This window comes from Nannobrachium achirus (genome assembly GCF_963921795.1).
Source record: "Nannobrachium achirus genome assembly, chromosome: 24".
NCBI classification, from domain to species: Eukaryota; Metazoa; Chordata; class Actinopteri; order Myctophiformes; family Myctophidae; genus Nannobrachium; species Nannobrachium achirus.
The window spans coordinates 25,606,069-25,615,557 of NC_137831.1; positions in this window are offsets into that span (position 1 = coordinate 25,606,069).

Here is a 9,489-nt window from a genome sequence, read left to right on the forward strand (position 1 = left end):
TAGCAGATATACAAGCTCACAAGCTTGAAGATCTGCTATTTTTTTAGTCGTGAAAATGTGTGCAAATCTTTGAATATATGTATTTTTTGAGCGAACATTTGAAATACCACTGACATAGAAACAGGTTTTGCACACAAGACTTGCACACATTTTCACAATTCTTCAAAAATAGCAGATCTACAAGCTTGCAGAGCTTGTATATCTGCTATTTTTCCAATAGTTAAAGCACAAAATAACGCAGTGAATCCTTCTACCCAGGGCCTATAATTTGACGGGACACCACTGTTGACATAATCAATGTACACGAAACGTACGACCAGGTTATACACAAAATGTACGTCCGGTTGGTGAGAGAGAGAGAGCGAGAGAGAGAGAGAGAGAGGGAGAGAGAGGGAGCCACCACCAAAGCAACCCATAATAAAGTCCTCTCAAGTTCTCTAAAGGGAGAGAAACCACGCGAGGCACAAAGTGCGTTAGACTTTGGTTAAATTTATTGCGTTAATTGCGAGGGATTCTCGGGGTGCCTAACGACTGCTTTTTATTATCATTACTGAGCGCGACATCGCGACTTGAATAAACATTTTATATGAAGGGCCTTTTTTCCTTTCTTTCTTTCTCGCAGGTAACACAACATGCATCCCAATTACGACAGAATAAAAACTAGATGAAAATTTCATCACCATTCAGGGAGGATATGAATGTGCAATTTTGCACCCGTGGGAGGGTGTGTGTGTGTGCGTGTGTGCGTGCGTGCGTGCGTGTGTGTGTGTGTGTGTGTGTGTGTGTGTGTGCGAAGGTGTCAGCGAGGTAAGTACCTCGCCAAGCGCGGTGAAAAATGACGCCAATTAAAGCCCAAATTGCTCGTTTTCCTCTCGTATCATACGTGTTTTCATAACTCGGGAAATCAAATAATTGCCGCTCTTTACGCGGGGGTAACAATAAAACATAAAAATATATGTATGCAGGCTTTTCAGGAAGATGCTGCTCCTGAATATTTTAGTAATGTTTCTCTCTTCTTTTTTTTTTCTGGTTGGTTTTCTGTAAAAAAAATCTCTCTTTCTCACACGCTTAAGAAAGAGAGATACTCGGTAACGAAATGCAAAGGTTCTCTTGCACACACACTTCTATATTTTTTTTAAGTGATTTTTTTTTGATTATCTGCCAAGTGACACACACTGACTGCCCCCTCACACAGATTATATTAAGAAGTGTGTTTGTGTACGAGAAAACGAAAACGGATAAGCAAATAGCAAATAAATAACAAGTATATAAATAAACACCTAGACCGCGTGTTTATGCCCGAAGGTCCGCTGTGTAAATGAAGCCTTAATTCATGATAAAAAATATAAAAAAACACAAAACAAAGTGCGTCAGAAAACGCACTACACCGTCTTTTGCGTCGGAAGCACGAACGAGGACTAGAGTGTGATGTGATTTGGAGTGCAAAGTGACTGTTTATGACCTGGGGAAAATGAAATGGACTTCGCGTGTTGTTGTTATGAAGTGTCCAATTGACTGGAGTGGTTTATTAGTGTGTTTTTGTTCGCACACAAACACGCACACAACGTGCGCACACACACACACTCACAGACAGATCTATGCATCCTCAGACATGAAACTACACGCAATTCAAACGACGCACGCACGCACACACGCACGCACACACAGCACAGCATATGCACGCACGCACAAACAAACACAGCGGTTTGATGTTAATCAATTTGGAGGGCTACCAGGGGTTGTTTAAAAATGTCAACACTCTCCATCAGTCTCTCCCAGGAATACTCTCTCTCTCTCTCTCTCTCTCTCTCTCTCTCTCTCTCTCTCTCTCTCTCTCTCTCTCTCATCTCTCTCTCTCTCTCTCTCTCCTCTCTCTCTCCAAACATCTACAGAGAAGGATCCTTCCAACACATACACGCACGGCGCACAGACACACTAGCCTACACCAGTAAGACTCCCTAAATCAGGAGATAAGCGCCCGTCAGGTCGCATACACAAACTTTAGAAGGCAATGGTAGCCAATCAGGAGGGAATATGGGAAATGGGGACAGATCCATGTTGATGACATGACTTTAGAGATACTGTGTACCGCTTTGCGTGATTTTAGGGCAAAATCTGTAGGAGCAGTGTCCAAAAATGTGTTTTTAAAAAATCGTCCACATGGTGGAGCTAGAAGAGGGCCATGTGAGAAATTAGTGGAGGTTGTGGTTTGGCAGCCAAGGAGTGTGTGTGCAAAGTTTGGCATGGATCGGGGCAGCGGTGGCGGAGATGAGTAGGGCAAAATTGTGACGTGTGACAGACAGACAGACAGACTGACAGAGGTGGAGGGTCGCAACAAACACACACTCTCGCTCCATCTTTTGCACCTATCTGTCTGTCTGTCTGTCTGTCTGTCTGTCTGTCTGTCTGTCTGTTTGAGGGTGTCTTCATTGTGTGTTGTCAAGAATCAAGAAGGTTTTATTTGTCACAAACTCATACAAGTACAAGCAGCGAAATGCCCTAGTACAGGGGTCTTCAACGTTTTCAGGCCGGGGGACCCCCAAACTGATGGGGAGATGGAGCAGGGACCCCCTACCACCTCGTAGGGTGGGGGGGGTCGGGGCTACGACATATTTTTTATTTTAAACATGTACAAGTTACAGCGAGCAGGGTGGGCCGTACCACTACCATTTCTAAACATACTACTTATTAACTGAGAACAAATGTCAATAATATCAACAATATGTCAATTGCATAGTAATCATGTATTCAAGCTATTCAAAATGGATAGAATCATGATTTATGTTTTAACATAAATGTGAAAAATGTAAAAAAAAAAAAAAAAAAAAAAAACATTTTTTGAAATCTTTTTTTTTTCTTTTTTTTTCAATCAATAATTTCGCGGACCCCCTGCAGTACCTCCGCGGACCCCCTAGGGGTCGCGGACCCCCTGTTGAAGACCCCTGCCCTAGTACAGGGGTCTTCAACGTTTTCAGGCCGGGGACCCCCAAACTGATGGGGAGATGGAGCAGGGACCCCCTACCACCTCGTAGGGTGGGGGGGGTCGGGGCTACGACATATTTTTTATTTTAAACATGTACAAGTTACAGCGAGCAGGGTGGGCCGTACCACTACCATTTCTAAACATACTACTTATTAACTGAGAACAAATGTCAATAATATCAACAATATGTCAATTGCATAGTAATCATGTATTCAAGCTATTCAAAATGGATAGAATCATGATTTATGTTTTAACATAAATGTGAAAAATGTAAAAAAAAAAAAAAAAAAAAAAAAACATTTTTTGAAATCTTTTTTTTTTCTTTTTTTTTCAATCAATAATTTCGCGGACCCCCTGCAGTACCTCCGCGGACCCCCTAGGGGTCGCGGACCCCCTGTTGAAGACCCCTGCCCTAGTATGTTCCTATTGTAGGCCTACTACTGAGAGCTGAGACAAGTATGTGAGCAAAGGTATATGAAAGCAACTACACAGATAAATCTCTCAAATGGTTGCGTTTCTTTTTTTTTTTTTTTTGCAAACACTTTTATTTTGGGAAAATAAACTGCGTCTGTGTACCACCACACTGCAACTATATGACTTTGTGGTTGTGAATCCATGACGGCGAGAAGGCCCATTACTCATGTCATTGTGCTCGACAAAACTATTGCCATTTGCATAATTGAGGCAATCTACATTTTGAACCCACCTCATGAAGGGAGCTTTCTGTTTGCATGACTCATAAGCGACAGCGGTTTTAAAAAGGGCCCCCCTGAGAAGCCACGTTGTTAATGGACAGATATTCATTCACCGCTCCGAGACCAGACATTATCTGCACCGCGTCAACCTTTCATGAAACAGAGGAGGGGATTGTGGGAGTCGGACAGGGCGACTTCTGTCCCTCTCTCTCTCCGTAGCGCTCAAATGCTTTCGTGATGTTTATCTATTATCTTCCTTTATCTCGGTTGCATTCCCCCCTTTTGAAGTCGTTGTCGTGGATGTTTCGGAGGTCAAAGTGAAATGTTAACGCAGTGAATGACTAGTGATGTCATCCTCTCCTATAATCTTATGGCAAAGTCGTGGACCAAGTGGACTGCAACCTTTTTCTGGATGCAGGGCCCCCTGGAAAATCTTGAAAGTGTTAGAAGTCCACCTACATATACCCCTATACCTACACGTATAGGGCCTTTTCCGCCGGCAAAGAAACCGTTCTGGTTCTTTCTCCCGCCTACGGGATGAACCGGAGGTGAGCTTTTCCACCGAGAACCGGAGTTGGTTCCGAACCGTAAAAGTTGGTTCCGAACGGGAACCACAAAATCATTGGTTCCTCTGGTTCAATCATGGTTCAATCTGGTGGAAACGCAAGCTGGTTCGCAAGAACGAACCAAGGTTCCAAGAAAGTTGAACCAGCACTGGTTCTGGAACCGAGATTATTTTGGTGGAAAAGGCCCCTACTATGTGTGACCACTTAAGATGATCAGATGGAACGCGAGAATTTCAAGAGCATGTTGTTTTGTTGTTGATGCTTTTTAACCCGTTTTCTCCCAATGTAGTTGTTATTTAGTTGCCAATCGATTCCTCCCCACACTGTGTTGTCTTCACTTCGCGTGCACGCCAACGTGCGTGGTAAACAAACCGCTGTCATTACCGATGTGCTATGGACAGCCCAACCCCCCAGTAAGGAGAAAGAACTTTACTGCATTTACAGTATATATCCCGAGTATACCCGGGATAGGCACTTTATGCAGCCTTTTATTTTGCCCGAGTATACCCAGGATAGGCATTTAATGAGCTTTTAGTATGGACCATGCGTTTCATAAGAACTTGGTCTATACCGTATACTTGTGTGAGAACATGTTGCCTCTCCACATTGTTTCATAATGCTTGTTTATTTGCGTGTGCATGTGTATCTCTAAACCAAAGAAATAGAAATCCCCTCGACAGCGCACACATCTGTCTGTCTGTCTGCCTGCCTGTCCGCCTGTCTGTCTGTCTGCGTCTCTCAGTCAGAATGAGCCAGCATGTGAGGCAGAGGTCAGACCACTGAGCAGTATTTGAGGTGGCGCCGTGTTGCTTGCAGCCTGCTGCCAACACCAACACTATACTGTACATTACTACTACCCTGTCTGTCTGTCTGTCTGGATCTATCCATCCATCCGTCTGTCATCATCTCTCTATAATCGTCACTGTCGGGCAGAAACCTCGTATCTCCAAGTTTCAAATTTGTATGTTTTTCGCAAAGTAAAGCCCTGCTTCATCATAAGGCAGTCGCACAAAAGTTTTCACTAGTTTAAATCATTTTAAAAATGATAAATGAACGGTTTTGGAGATACAAGGTTTCCACCCGACAGCGACATATTGTTTCTTTCATTTGCATATCTGTCTCTGTTTCTGTCTCTCTTTCTTGTTCTCTCTCTCTCTCTCTCTCTCTCTCTCTCTCTCTCTCTCTCTCTCTCTCTCTCTCTGTCTGTCTCTCCTCTGTCATCATATCAGTGATTTACACATGATGAAACAGTGAGAGTTGTGGGTTGAAAACCACCATCATCATTCCATAGCAATGTGGGAACGCTCCTTCATCCCTTCACAGAGGGAAGTCTGGCGGATGTGCGTGCGTGTTTGTGTGCGTGCGTGCATGTGTGTGTGGGTGTCGAGAGCTAACACACATTTGCTTATTAGTGAACGGTCATAGCTTGTCCATACTGTATGTATCTCTGTCTATAACGCCTGACGCTGTGGTTCTATGGGTTTGTCGCTCTGACATCATGCTCTGATGTCACTGTAATGTCACACTAACAGAATCCCTTTTATGCCCATGTATGGAGTTCCCTGATGTCATCAATATTAAGCCCATATCTAACAGGACTTCATATGGGAATACCCATATATGGCGGCCACATCGGCCACATACCACATTAAGGGCTGGTTCTACAGACAGGGATCTCCATGTATGGGCATAAAATGGTATGATGTCAGATGTCACAGACATCATAGGACTATCACATAACGAATAACTGAGTAAGCATGTTTGGGCTCTCACAGCATATCTCCATATACAGTACATGGATCTCCATATATGGGTACCAGGGGTGTATATGGGTAACTGGTTTGATATACATCACTGGCCAGATGGCCAAGAATTGGCGCGAGGTCGCATGTCGCCCTGAGGCTTCTTACTAGTAGGCTACTTTATACTGGAAATTCAATGGGTTTCTGATCAGGCTGAAACATTATACCTAACTGAGTGATATTATTCAAAGCAATTTGCCATGAAGAAAAAACTAAAAGCTAAAGTAACACACAGAACTAGTGACATGCACGCGAACACACACACACACACACACACACACACACACACACACACACACACACACACACACACACACACACACACACACACACACACACACACACACACACACACACACACACACACACACACACCTGAAAGCAGACCGTTGCATGTGGTCAGAGAAGAGGCACGCAGAGATCACAGGAGACACTGCACAAAGACACACAAACAACACTGGAGTACTTTCAGCTCGGACACACATAAGGAGAGGAGAGGAGAGGAGAGGAGAGGAGAGGAGAGGAGAGGAGACTAAGTTGGGGGTTTCAGAGGTCTAACTGTTCATGGGGGGAATGAAGCTGATTCAGGTGGGACCCATGGGGGCCCAAAAAAACACACACACACACACACACACACACACACACACACACACACACACACACACACACACACACACACACACACACACACACACACACACAGGCAGATGAAATCTCGATCCTTTTTAAGTTCCTTCTGTCTCTCTGCCTTCCACAGACCTACGTATGTATGTGCGTTCACTGTTTTGTTTCATAGACTTATCCATAACTTAATCTGACGTGCGTCCATTCTGGTTTGGGTAGATTTCTTCCATAGACTGTCCATTCTCTCTTATCCTGATGCGTTGCTCAGTATTGTTTTGGCATAATTCAGAGATGCCACGCTTGTTCCTCAAGCTGAGAGACGGCTATAATCTCGCAGCCGGTTGGATCGGCGACAAACTTGGCCGCTCGCCGCATAGTGCAGCGCTAACGCTCATCACAGCTTAACTTCTGATATGATTTACATTCTAGCTAGTAGTGGAAAGTAACTAAGTACATACTCAAGTAGCCTACAGTACTGATTACTTAGGTACATTTTGATTTTCAAATTTTCAACACTTTTACTTCTACTCCAGTACATCTCACTTTTTTTTACTGCACTACAACTATTACATACATTATTTGAAAACTTATAGCAAAAGTAAAAGATGTATCTAAATGTAGGTTGCTCGTGTATGTCACTTGCGACACCTTGTGAGTTTGTAGATCGACTATTGTAAAATAGGGGTAAAACAATGGGAAGTAATCAGATTATAGGCCTATATATTTTACTGAAGTAAAAGTATAAATAACACAATTAAAGAAATACTGTGCGATGAATAATAATAATTTCTCGTTGTGTGGAACGTCCCATTTCACAATTTTTCAAATGTATAAAGTAATATAGCATATCTAGAACACGTTGTGAGCTTGTGAACTATTTGAAACTCTTTGTTTTATCAGTAGGCCTCTAAATGATTACACTGTGAGAGTATATTTATATAATTGGTTTCCTATCACAGAAGTGTCTGTGAATATTGAATAATTGGCTCGGGAATGTGACAAAAATGGACACGTATTCAAGACATCACAGGAGTATGTATTTTGCACTGTAGGCCTACTTGAGTAAACATACTCTCCGCCACTGATCGCAGCTTATAACTTCTGATACAATTTATATTCCAGGCACTTTTGCTGACGTTTTCTGATCCCGAGCGAGTTAAAAAGGAGCAGACGCACATCACACAAAGTGCTGTGATTTAATCGCACGAGACAGACGTCAGGGAGGAGGAGGAGAAGAAGAAGAGAAAAAAAAAGTCAAGTTGAATTTTCCATCCTTTTGGAGCGGGGACGCTTATCAGCGAGCTAACGCACCACTTCTATGTCTGGCAGTAGGAGGAGAAAAAGAGGGGTTGGTTTTCAGTTCGGAGTTTGGACACACTGCCAAATGAAAAGATGATGATGATGAGGATGAAAGACAAAGAGACAGAGAGACTATTTCTGACAAAAAAAATGCACAACTCGTATGGTTTTGTAGGATGGTTTTCTCTGAGTTGCAATGCAACACAGCGCTGTTTTACACATGTCTTTATTCTCACTTAAATGTGCATGCATACATTGTTTTGTTTCATGGTTTTGATCCACTTTGGCTTGGGGAACATAAACGTGTGTTTTCCCATGCAAATTTTTGAATTGAATGGAATGGAGTTTAATTGAATTGAAGAGAGAGTGAGAGAGACAAAAAGATAGATAGACAGACAGACAGACAGACGCTCGCCCAAATTCACACCCGCCTCCGCCATCTACCGAATTTACTATCACGTATACCTGATGAAATAAATGATATCGTCGTATGTCCAAGTTTCAAATTTGTATGTTTTTCGCAAAGTTAAGCCCTGCTTCATCATACAAGGCTGTCGCACAAAAGTAGTGAAAACAGCCGATCTACAAGCACACAACGCTGTTTTGTATTTAAAATGATAAATACAAAACGATCGGTTTTGGACATACAAGGTTTCCACCCGACAACGACGATATGTTCTGCCCACCGCAATGTTGTGAAATATTCCGCCGAAACTGACCTGTTATGGAGAGAGAGAGAGAGAGAGAGAGAGAGAGACAGACAGAGAGAGACAGAGAGAGAGAGAGAGAGAGAGAGAGAGAGAGAAAGAGAGAGAGAGAGAGCTTTCCCCCAAAACGAGGCCATCGATAGCAGAATTGGGTGATATTTGGTGAGATATGGATTTTTTTAAAGTCTTTCTCTAGCTCTCTCTCTCTGGGCCACAGCAGCCTATCGATTGTGGCAAACATCAGAATCACACACAATCCCCCCTTGTCGTCGTCGTCCCCCACCCCCCCACCCCCTCTGTGTCCGTTCTCAGTAATAAGACGGGGCATTGTGATGCTCAGGAGGGTTACGAGAGGGAGGAGGAGGGACATCAGAGCGACGTCCTGACAGGACAGACGCGCTGTTTATCTGTCTCCATCTCACTTCCTGTCTGTGTCACTATGGAGACGGGGACAGTTTTTTTCTTTCTCCTTCTCCACTCCGAAACACGTCTGGAAATATTTCACACTGCATCTTTTTGGCAACTGTGTTTTTAATCACAACCAATAACGTGAACAGGTTGTGGTGCACTAAAACACTCACACACACGCATGCACGCACCCACACACGCGCACATGCACGCGCGCGCACACACACACACACACACACACACACACACACACACACACACACACACACACACACACACACACACACACACACACACACACACACACACACACACACACACACACACACACACACACACGCCAGAACTGATGGAAATTGAGTGACACCTAATTTTGCTGGTGAGGGTGAAAAGATCATGAACTTC